At 41.4% G+C, this 12530-nt stretch overlaps 1 non-coding gene across 1 annotated transcript; it reads right to left on the bottom strand.

The window, feature by feature from the left end:
• Positions 1–11530: 11530 nt before the first annotated feature.
• TRNAW-CCA (transfer RNA tryptophan (anticodon CCA)) lies at positions 11531–11602 on the bottom strand. Its single transcript has one exon. It is a non-coding gene; the product is annotated as a tRNA-Trp (tRNA).
• Between the last annotated feature and the right edge of the window lie 928 nt (positions 11603–12530).

A 12530-nucleotide genomic window follows, 5' to 3' on the forward strand; every position in this document is an offset into this window, starting at 1 on the left:
CAGGAGCTAAACTCACTTTAAAGGAGGTAAGAAGAGGACTAGTATCAGAATTTAGACTAATGCTAATGGCTGGAGGAATCAAAAATAAAGGGTATTACCCCTGGTATATGTTATTTGGACAGGACTAATGCCAGATTTGTTATAATGGACAAAATACCACCTTACCTGGACCTCAGATCGAGGATCAGGGGAAAGAAAAATGACATAGCCTGTCATTAGATCAAAAAGCTGCCCTTTCCTCCAAACGAGATCAATGGAAAGTTGAAGGATGTCAGATGAGCCAGCAAACAGGATTGTGGATGGGACCAAATAATCAGTATGTTCTCCCTAAGGACTTACAAATCCCAGGGGCTACTAGTTTTCATTTAAGAGATCATTCATTTAGGACTGGATAAGACAGTACAAAGAATGAGGAAATAGTATCAGTGTCACTTTTGGAGGGGTAGTCAGACAATGCCCAACCTGTACTGAATTTAATCAGCAAAAGCACTCAGGCCCCCTGTTGGCAGGTATCCTTTTCCTACCTGACCTATGTTCCAACAGAAAATGGATTTATCCAGTTAACTCCCTCATAGGGATGCAAATATAAATGCATCATGATCTGTAGATATTCTCATTGGGTAGAGGTTTTTCCTTGTAGGAATGCCACTGCCACGTTTGTGGCAAAGAAGCTTTTAGAAAATATAATTCCTGCTTAGGGTACTCCAGGAATTCTCTATAGTAATCAAGGAACTCATTTTACTGGGCAAGTAGTAACCTTTATGTGCAAAATTTTTCTCATCCTACAGTGTCCATATCACACCCAATCCTCAGGACTGGTAGAAAGAACAATGGTATTATAAAGAACCAATTAGCTAAATTAACATCTTCACTAGGAATAGTTTGGCCTCAAGTTTTTCCGTTGGTGTTAATGAATTTAAGATCAACTCCCTTTGAAATTATAACTGGTCGCCCTATGGATTTACCTTATATGGTTAACAATATTGAGTCAAATCTCCTTTCTACCAATCTGCTAAAATATTGTCAATGATTAGTTCAATATGCTAAAGACCATGCTTACCAGCTGCAACATGCGTATCAAATAAGCAAGCCTATTTCCAGTTCTTCAAACTATAAACCTGAACCAGGAGATTATGTGTACTGGAAACATCATCAAATTAAGGACTCCCTGGAACCTTGATGGAAAGGGTCCTATTTAGAGCTATTAACTGATGATTGTGATGATAAATTACACAGAGTAAAGTCATGGATACATCCACCCCAGGTAAAGAAAACCAAAGTTCCTAAATGGGTTATCGAACCAGCAGGAGGACTAAAACTGAAGTTTAAATGCTGCCTGCACACCACCATTAATCCTCCTCCACCAAAGGCCAAACCTTCCCTTCAACCTATACCAGAAAGTGAAGGAACAGAGAATCCAGTTGGCTGAATTAGTAGGACTTTTTCATATTAACAGTGTAGCGGTTTTTTTTTTTTTTTTTTTTAAAGTGGGTATACTAACAGTGTAGTGGTTAAGAGCTACAGCTGCTAACCAAAACGTCGGCAGTTCAAATCCAGCAGGCACTCCTTGGAAACTCTATGGGGCAGTTCTACTCTGTCCTATAGGGTCGCTATGAGTCAGAAGCAACTCGACTGCAACAGGTTCGGTTTTTTTGGTTATACTAACTTATCTTCCCCCATGTATCGGTCAGTTTGTCATACTGCGGGGGCTTGCATGTTGCTGTGATGCTGGAAGCTATGCCACTGGTATTCAGATACAAGCGGGGTCACCCATGGAGGACAGGTTTCAGTTGAGCTTCCAGACTAAGACAGACTAGGAAGAAGGACCTGGCAGTCTACTTCTGAAAAGCATTAGCCAGGGAAAACCTTATGAAGAGCAGTGGAACATTGCTTGATATAGTGCTGGAAGATACCCTCCCCCAGGTTGGAAGGCACTCAAAAGACGACTGGGGAAGAGTTGCCTCCTCAAAATCGAGTCGACCTTAATGAATGGATGGAGTAAAGCTTTTGGGACTTCATTTGCTGATGTGGCACATCTGATAATGAGAAGAAACAGCTGCAAACATCCATTAATAATTGAAACCTGGAATGTACAAAGTATGAATCAAAGAAAATAGAAAATTGTCAAAAATGAAATGGAATGCATAAACATCAATATCCTAGGCATTAGTGAACTGAAATGGACTGGTATTGGGCATTTTGAATCGGGCAATCATATAGTCTACTATGCCGGGAATGACAACTTGAAGAGGAATGGTGTTGCATTCATCGTCAAAACGAACATTTCAAGATCTATCCTGAAGTACAACGCTATCAGTGATAGCATAACATCCATACACCTACAAGGAAGACCAGTTAATACGACTATTATTCAAATTTAAGCAACAACCACTAAGGCCAAGGATGCAAGCAGGATGCACTGATAATTACTGGTGATGGAATGTGAAAGCTGGAAACAATAAAGAAGGATCGCTAGTTGGAAAATAAGACTTGGTGACAGAAACAATGCCAGAGATCGAATGATAGAATTTTGCAAAACCAGACTTCTTCATTGCAAATACCTTCTTTCACCAACGTAAATGATGACTATACACATGGACCTCACCAGATGGAACACGCAGGAATCAAATTAACTACATCTGTGGAAAGAGACGATGGAAAACCTCAATATCATCAGTCAGAACAAGGCCAGGGGCTGACTGTGGAATGAACAATCAATTGCTCATATACACGTTCAAGCTGAAATTGAAGAAAATCAGAGCAAGTCCACGAGAGACAAAATATGACCTTGAGTATATCCCACCTGAATTTAGAGACTATCTGAAGAATAGATTTGATGCACTTAACAGTAGTGACCGAAGACCAGATAAGATGTGGAATGACATCAAGGACATCATCCATGAAGAAAGCAAGAGGTCACTGTAAAGGCAGGAAAGAAAGAAAAGACCAAGATGGATGTCAGAGAAGACTCTGAAACTTGCTGTGAAAGTCAAGCAGCTAAAGCAAAAGGAAGAAATGATGAAGTAAGAGAACTGAACAGAGGATTTCAAAGGGTGGCTCGAAAAGACAAAGTAAAGTATTACAATGACATGTGCAAAGAGCTGTAGATAGAAAACCAAAAGGGAAGAACAACTCAGCATTTCTCAAGCTGAAAGAACTGAAGAAAAAATTCAAGCCTCGAGTTGCAATAGTGAAGGATTCTATGGGGAAAATATTAAACAACGCAGAAAGCATCAAAAGAAGATGGAAGGAATACACAGAGTCATTATAACAAAAAGAATTAGTCGATGTTCAACTATTTCAAGAGGTGGCATATGTCAGGAACCGACAGTACTGAAGGAAGAAGTCCAAGCTTCTCTTAAGGCATTGGTGAAAAACAAGGCTCCAGAAATTGATGAAATATCAATTGAGATGTTTAAACAAACAGATGCAGCGCTGGAGGTGCTCGCTCGTCTATACCAAGAAATATAGAAGACAGCTTCCTGGCCAGCTGACTGGAAGAGATCCATATTTATGCCTATTCCCAAGAAAGGTGATCTAACCGAATGTGGAAATTATAGAACAATATCATTAATATCACACGCAAGCAAAATTTTGCTGAAGATCATTCAAAAACGGCTGCAGCAGTATATTGACAGGGAACTGCCAGAAATTCAGGGCAGTTTCAGAATAGGATGTGGAACCAGGGATATCATTGCTGATGTCAGATGGATCCTGGCTGAAAGCAGAGAATACCAGAAGGATGTTTACCTGTGTTTTATTGACTATGCAAAGGCATTCAACTGTGTGGATCATAACAAATTATGGATAACACTGCAAAGTATGGGAATTCCAGAACACTTAATTGTGCTCATGAGGAACCTTTACATAGATCAAGAGGCAGTTGTTTGGACAGAACAAGGGGATACTGATTGGTTTAAAGTCAGGAAAGGTGTGTGTCAGGGTTGTATCCTTTCACCAAACCTATTCAAACTGTATGCTGAGCAAATAACCCAAGAAGCTGGACTACAAGAAGAAGAATGGGGAATCAGGATTGTAGCAAGACTCAATAACAAACTGCATTATGCAAATGACACAACCTTGCTTGCTGAAAGTGAAAAGGACTTGAAGTTCTTACTGATGAAGATCAAAGACCACAGCCTTCAATATGGATTGCACCTCAACATAAAGAAAACAAGAATCCTCACAACTGGACCAGTGACCAACATCATGATAAACGGAGAAAAGGCTGAAGTTGTCACGGATTTCATTTTACTTGGATCCTCAATCAACAGCCATGGAAGCAGCAGTCAAGAAATCAAATGACACACTGCATTGGGTAAATCTGCTGCAAAGGACCTCTTGAAAGTGTTGAAAAGCAAAGACGTCACCTTGAAGACTAAGGTGCCATGCCAAGCCGTGGTATTTTCAATCGCATCATATGCCATGTGGAAGCTGGACGATGAATAAGGAAAACCAAAGAAGAATTGACATCTTTGAATTGTGGTGTTGGTGAAGGATATTGAATATACAATGAATGGCCAAAAGAACGAACAAATCTGTCTTGGAAGAAGTACAAGCAGAACGTTCCTTAGAAGCAAAGATGGCGAGGCTGCGTCTTACATACTTTAGACATGTTGTCAGGGGGGATCAGTCCCTGGAGGACATCATGCTTGCCAGAGTACAGGGTCAGTGGAAAAGAGCAAGACCCTCAACGAGGTGGATTGACACAGTGGCTGCAACGATAAGCTCTAGCATAACAACGATTTTAAGGATGGCGCAGGACTGGGCAATGTTTCATTCTGTTGTGCATAGGGTTGCTATGAGTTGGAACTGACTCGACAGCACCTAACAACAACAACTTACCTTATTTTCTATTGTAATCATTGTGTATTGAAGTTTGGACTGTTAAATACATTAGGTTGAAGTTTGTGGTTTAGTCTGTTTAATCATAGTAAGAATCCTGATCGTTGATCCATTGTCTGTTACTCATCTATATTATTATTAATTAAGAGAACTCTAATCTCCATGAGTCTTAACTTTAGCCTGGGAAGAGAATGCATTTGTAAAATTAGCTTAGTTGCTGATGCAGGGAATTTACTGATATGCCATCATAAACTTAAATCTTGTACAAGACAATTCAGATTCTTTAGCACCCCCAATATTAAACTATCAATTTATCCCTTCACCAACGACAAATTCTAGATCTGCCCTAAAATGGCGTCAACAAGGGTTAAATTGTGGCATCCCCCTAACATGCATTTTCACCCAAATATTCCTTGCTTTAACCTCATGGGTATATGAAACCTAGTTATAGATTGCAAAGAAGCAAAGGCAGCTAACCCCCAAGTTCCCTGTGTACAAGGAGAATTAGGACTACATTTTATTGAATATATCCTGAATCACCTAGATAATACGATTTTTGGTTTCAGGATTCTTTAACAATCTTAAATGAAATATATCCTAAACATGACAACTACAATAACTCTATTTATGACAATCCCTGTTTTGAGAATTATACTAAGCTAGAATTTGGAAGACTTCAAATATGTCATAACAATCTAGTGGAGACATGACTAATGCATGTAAATTTTTCTATTCTGGAGCCTCGTCATTTGTGCCTGTCTTAGTTACCTAGTGCTGCTGTAAGAGAAATACCACTAGTGGATAGCCTTAACAAACAGAAGTTTATTCTCTCACAGTCTAGCAGGCTAGAAGTCCGAATTCAGGGAGCCAGCTCCAGGAGAAAGCTTTCTCTCAGTTTTGACTCTGGAGGAAGATCTTGTCATCAGTCTTCCCATGGTCTAGGAGCTTCGCAGCATAGAAATCACCGGTCTGCTCCTGGCACTGCCTTCTTGGTGGTGTCAGGTCCCCCTGTCACTCTGTTCACTTCTCTCTTTTGTATCTCAAAAGAGATTGACTTAAGACAAAACCTAATCTTGTGGATTGAGTCCTGCCTCATTAACATGGTAGAGGTAGGATTTATAACACATAGGAAAATCACATCAGGTGACAAAATGGTGGACAATCACACAATACTGGGAATCATGGCCTAGCCAAGTTGACACACATTTTTGAAGGACATAATCCAATCCATGGCAGTGCCCCTTATGGTTATGTGTTCCTATGTGGGGGATCTAATCACTGTGGTTTAAGCCACTCTTCCCTAGGGACAGTCCTTACCCGTGGGCTACTCCATGGGTAGATGGCTGAAGAATGCAAGGGCAATGTACCTGAGGATCAATGGGTGTCTTCTTTGACACTTATTCCAAAAATTCTGGTCAACGTTGGATGAGCAATTATCAAACCAATTTCAAGAGCTAAAAGAAAAGTATACGAAAATCCCATAGCAGAATGATCGAGGTGGGGTTGGTCATTTGTCAGAGCATTAATTCCCTCATATGGTGTAGTAGAATTAGGAAAATCTTTACAAAACCTGTCTGCCACAATGGCACAAACAGCTGATAATGTTGCTGATGGAATGGCAGCTCAGCAAAAATCATTAACCTCTCTGGTAAAGGTGGTTGTGGGACAATTGCTTTGCGTTAGACTTCTTATTGGCACAACAGGGAGGGGTATGTGCAGTAGCCAGTACATCCTCTTGCTCTTGGATAAATACCTCTGGAATTGTAGAACAAGATATCCATAAAATTAGACAGCAGCCTGTTTCACTGGACTCTATTCCTCCCTTACAAACCCCAGATTTATTTGGATGGCTACTCCAAGGGATAGGATCTTGGGCTCGCTCGTTCCTGCAAGGCATTTTAATGATAATAATATTAATTGGCTTAATCTATATTTTGTTCAAATGTGTGGTTGCTGGAAATTGATAAATGGCGGCACCCTATAGCACGTTCACCTCCTAAGCCAATAATGTATATTGATTCTGCCCACTTCTGCAACATGATCGACAGAACTGTAACCCTCATCTAATCACCCTGGCAAAGAACCAGATGGTGTCTGATGAAAACCAGATGGTGAGTTTAACGTGCCGGCCATGGGTGCCACCTAGGAGCCCAGCAAAATTCAGGCATCATCTTGTGATCATCGGTGCACTTGTAGTAATCAGCGGTAAAAAGGAGAGATACTGATAAAGTATTAACCTAACTACAGCAGCCACAGCGGGTCATAATCGCAAAAAGGCCGACTTGTTTGTCAGAATCTGAAAAGCGTAAAACAATAGCAAACTACATCAAAGAAGTGAGACAGAGAATGTTCTAACTGGTTCAGTGGACATGGGACATGCATACCAAAAACTAAATAACAATTTATCCCAGGAACTGAGTTAAAGATCTACCCAATATCATACATAGCCAGCATAACAAATAAAAAACAATCAACATGTGACAGACCCAGGACCCCTGAGCCAAGAGACATCGTTAGAAAAGAAAAATAAGAAAAGATCACCCAGTTAGGATCTTAGTTCTTTGTCTTTACTTTAACCAATCACAGTCTGTAAGCAATATACTCCTTATGAATCAGCACTTGTCAAAATTCTATAAAAAGCACTTATAGGTTGTACTTTGGGTTTCAGTCTGAGTGCTCGCAGCCAATTTCTCATTTTCTTTTCTGATATGTCACAATAAAAATCTCTTTGGTGAAAGTTGTTTCTCTACAGCAGTCACTACCTTTACTCCTAAAGATCAGAGGGGAGGCAGTAGCTACTAGAACCTGGGGACAGAGCCCTTTGGAGCAGGTCATCTGACAGGAGGAGGTCAGTTTACAGTGACCCTGCAGCTTGGGAATAAGTGCTGTTTTTCTTCCTTACTCCTGTTGATGCTTCACATTAACCAAAGGAAGCCAAAGGGCAAGGGTCACATTGATGGGGTCCACAGAAAAGGGCCACACACTGATCGCACACACAAGAGGGCCAAATATGGGGCATCATAAATGGGAGGACTTACGGAAGAAGTCACATTAGAAATGTCAAGTACAAGATTAGGGACAGTGTGCCACTCACATGACACACAGAAGTCACACATGGGAGTCACACATAGCAGCCTCCAGAGCCTGACTACTCCACTGCTTCCCTTCTGACTCTGGCCCATTCCCACACAAGCCTCAGCCAGGGCATCTCTCTGATTCCAGAACCCTTAGATACAGATGTCAGAGATTTTGTTCTAGAAACCTATTCTTTGCCTATCCCTTTCAGATTTCCCAGATCCCTCAGCCTCACTGAAGCTATTTACTGAAACTGAGCTTCCTGTATGCCCAACTCCTGTCCTTAAAAACAATTCATGCTCAAGGGTCCTTTGGAAGGGCTATACGTGTCCTCAAGAAGTACAAAATTCACTAATCTAACGTTAATAACTTTTTTTTAAAACTAGGTAATGCATTCACATTGTGACAAAAAATCAAAATGACATAAAAATATATGTGAAAAATTTTGTTTCCACCTCTGTCCTCTTTCATTCCTTCCATCTAAATAGTGATTTAGGAGATAATATTGGAGCCATTTTTCCCTGTCCTTGAGTATAAACAATGTGACCCAGCTGGGGGTGGACTCACAAGGACACATCAACTGGGCCCTGAGGAATAAAGACAATAGCTGGGACAATCTTGGAAAACATCTTTTAGGGAACCTTTCACACAAACTAATCAGCACAAAAGATCCATATACGTTGCATTCTTAACCTTTTCCTGTTAGCATTTAGTGAATAGTAAGATTTGTTGGAGCGATGAAGACCCTCCTTACTGAAACCTGTACCAATGTTGATTAGGAAAGATAATTCAAAATGTAGAATCAAAGTGATCGGACAGTTTTTAGCCAATCTGAAAAGGTGAAGCTTTCAATGATTTTATCTATTCGTAATGGTAATACTGATGATTCTGTACGTTCCTTGCACTTGAACAGACGGCTCTGGCAGCAGACTTGTCCATTTCCTACTTTTGCTTCTTTGAATATATGACGAATAAAACCTTTCTTTTTGCTTACTATAACTTTGTGGTGATTTTTCCTAGAACAGTAGTTGTTGGGTGATTTTATAAAAAGTAGTAATTCCTGTACATGAATTTTATATTTCACTATCTTACTGATTTTTCTTCCTGTTTTTAGCAATTTTTCAGCTGACTCATGTTTTGCAATCCTATCATCTGCAAATAGAGATAGTTTTAATCTCCTCCTTGCATCAAATAAAATACAAATCTGGAGTTAGTAAGGAGAGACTTTATCTAAAGGATTATCGCTAGGTGGCGGGGGCGGGGGGGGAGGCACCACTGCAATAGAAGGAGCCTTGCAATACAAAGAACACTCCAGCCATAAAGTCAGCAAGTGTCTCAAGACTAGACAAATGGGGTTTGCTTTTATAGTGGAGTGGACAAAGCTAGAAAGAACAGGGTATGGGGAAGTGGAATAAAAGGATGACGTGATCAAATAGGTGTTTTACACTGAAACCAGCCTATTTCCTTGGAAGAATTCTTAGGGAGATGTTATGGATTAAACTCTGTTCCCCAAAAATATGCATTGTAAATTCTAACCCCTATACTTGTGTTTGTAATCCCATTTGGGAATGGGTTTTCCTTGTTAGGTTAAGGAGCCCATATCAGTGTAGGGTGTGTTTTAAGCCAATTACCTTTGATATATAAAAGAACAGATTAAACACACAGCAAGCAAGCAGAGATGGGGGAAGACAAATGCGATGCCAAGAAATAGAAGCTAAAAAGAGACAAGGACCTTCCCCAGAGCGGACAGAGAGAGACAACCTTCCCCTAGAGCCGGAGCCCTGAATTTGGACTTCTAGCCTCTTAAACTAAAAGAAAATAAATTTTGGTTCATTAAAGCCACCACTTTGGTATTTCTGTTATAGCAGCTCTAGAACTAAGACAACCAGCCAAAATCAAACCCATTGCTGTCTAGTCAATTTCAGTTCTTAGCCACCCTATAGGACGGACTGGAGCTGCCTCACAGGGCTTCTAAGGTTGTAATCTTTACAGAAGCAGACTGCCACATGTTTCTCCTGTGGAGTGGCAGGTGGGTTGGAACTGCTGACCTTTTGATTAGCAGCTGAGCACTTAACCACTGCGTCACCAGACCTCCAAAACTAAGACAGGAAGGGTGCTAGGTTTGCTCAGGATGACAGTGGGCCAAAGTTGAGGAACCTAGAGAAAGGAGAGCTTTACCACATTTTGGTCAACAAACATTTAGTTCCTACTGATCAGTGGGGACAAGCAGTTCAGCTAATCATTCATGAGGCAAAGGCTGGGAATTTGGAGGGTCGCCATTGGTGTTTGACCTTGTCATAGGTAAACAAGGATGCATCCATGAGTCTGACCTAAATCACACGGGGAAGGATAGTTCCCTGCTGTAAGTCGTTTTCCAGAATACAAAGGGTGGGGAAGAGGGGGATTTTTTAACCTTTGCTGTTTTCCAGGATCACAGGGCTCAGGTAAAGTTTAACATTGCCGTTTGCAATGTCTATATTACTTTTTTTTTTTTTTTCGTATTTGTCTTAAGTGTCTAATTTTTGTGTTTGATTCATGAAGTAATTTAGAAGTGCTTTCAAATACCCTAATATAAGAAGTTATTTTTTCCTGTTGATTTCTAGTTTAATAGTAATTTGGTCTGAGAAATAGCTTGGATAATAACTATGCTTTGAAATTTGTTCAGATTTTCTTTATGGCCTAAAATGTGCTTTATGGCCTAAATCTAAAAAGTGTTTATAAAATGTTCCATGTGAACTCAAGAACATTGTTCCGTATTTGTTGTATGCAGAATTCTATGTACAGGTAGTCCCCTGCTTACAACATATTCCAGTTACCCCAAACGACCCATTTGTTAGTAATATGTACTATATACACTTCTGCAGCATGTAATTTCTTGATGTCATCAGAGCTGTTAGATTATATGTAACGTTTTCATTCTCCAAAGACAAAGATCGGATTTATAAAGACACTGATTAAAAAAAAAAAAAGTATTCAACTTATGTCAGAACTGACTTAAGTCTGAGTTGTCGGAACTGAACCTGTCCTAAGTTGGGAACTACCTGACCAACCTTGTTAATTTTTTTACGCAAATCTTGGTATCTTTAACTGATTTTTTTGTCTGCATATCAATTACTGATACTACCTCTAGTCTTTTAGTGATTACCCTACATTTGACATACTTAACGTTGTCTCAGATCAATAAATATCCTACTCTTCCTTTCTAACAAAATAACCTTAAAAGGTGAGCTGCGGGAGGCGATAAATGGACGTGGCCTTTGCGGAGGCGGTGGGGTGCGGTGGGGTGGGGCAGTTGTGGTAACTGGAGAGGCCGTTCCAGGACGCGAGGGGGTCGGTGGCACCCGCCTGTGCTGGCTGCATAAGTTCTGCTTCCTCGGGAGATACTCTAAGGCTCAATGCGGTGCCTCCTGTCAGTCACCAGACGGAAATTCTCTCGCAATCGCGAGTTTATTAACCTATTTTTCCCGATGAAAGGAAAAAAGAGCGAGATTTTCTGTGAACTGGAAGAATAATAGGTCTTGCATGTGGCCAAAGAGTCCCGTTAACGATTTAGAACCCACTCATTAATTACATTCTTCGTAGATCCAGGTGGGGGAAAAAAAGGCGACAATGACCCCGACGTGACTTGAACACGCAACCTTCTGATCTGGAGTCAGACGCGCTACCATTGCGCCACGAGGTCATAGTGAGGAAAGAACTCTGCGCCGTTAAAGGGCTCGTTTGGGCGGCGTGGTCCCGCTGCTCGCGAGGTTTGCGCAGAATACGCGTTGCCTGCTGAACTCGAGCACGTATTCAAAAGGAGAAACAGCTTGCATCTCGGCTCTTAGGTTCTGTGAAACGGGCGTTTTCTGGGGCGTCCGAGGCCCAGAGGCAGACGCCGGGGGCTCGGGCTCCGCCCCTCCGCGACGTGGCGGGAAGCGGCGGGAGCTGGCCGGCCGCGAGGGGACACGGGGACCTGTCCGGCTGGCAGCGGAGACCCGGGAAGCGACTCGAGGAGGCGGTGAGCCGGTCCCGCGATCGGCGGTGGCGTTGCCTTGGGGCGTAACTCTCCCCGCCCTCCCCCCACCCGTAAAATGGCGGCCGAGGATCTGACAAACGTTCAAACGCGACAATGTCGGGTGGCTCTAGTGGGCCTGCGTCCTGGTCCGTCTTCCCTCCTCCTTCAGTGAAGAAGAAAAGCCGGGGCGGCGGGACGAGTTCCCAGAGCTAGGAAACATTGGTAGCTGGAAAAACTCAAAGGTTTTATTTCCTTTTTAACTATGAAAGGAAACATTTTCTTTGAGGAAGATCAGAACAGTATATTGAAAATTAGAATCGTTGGAAATGCCAGCGTCCAGCGATAACCACTGCTAATATTTTTATAGCTGTTTTTCCCCAGATTTTTACGGCTACGCACATATCCTAGATATATTTTTGACCTTCATAGGGCTAACACACATTAAAATAAATTGCACAAATTGATGTTCAATACTTGTAAATCCAACATCTACGTCCAGAAAGAATGCCGACAATCCCCTTCCAAAACCAAACCAAACCTATTACCTACAAGTCGATTCCGACTCATAGCAACTCCATAGAACAGAGTAGAACTGCCACATAGGGTTTCCAAA

Source organism: Loxodonta africana, chromosome 2 (genome assembly GCF_030014295.1).
Source record: "Loxodonta africana isolate mLoxAfr1 chromosome 2, mLoxAfr1.hap2, whole genome shotgun sequence".
NCBI lineage: Eukaryota > Metazoa > Chordata > Mammalia > Proboscidea > Elephantidae > Loxodonta > Loxodonta africana.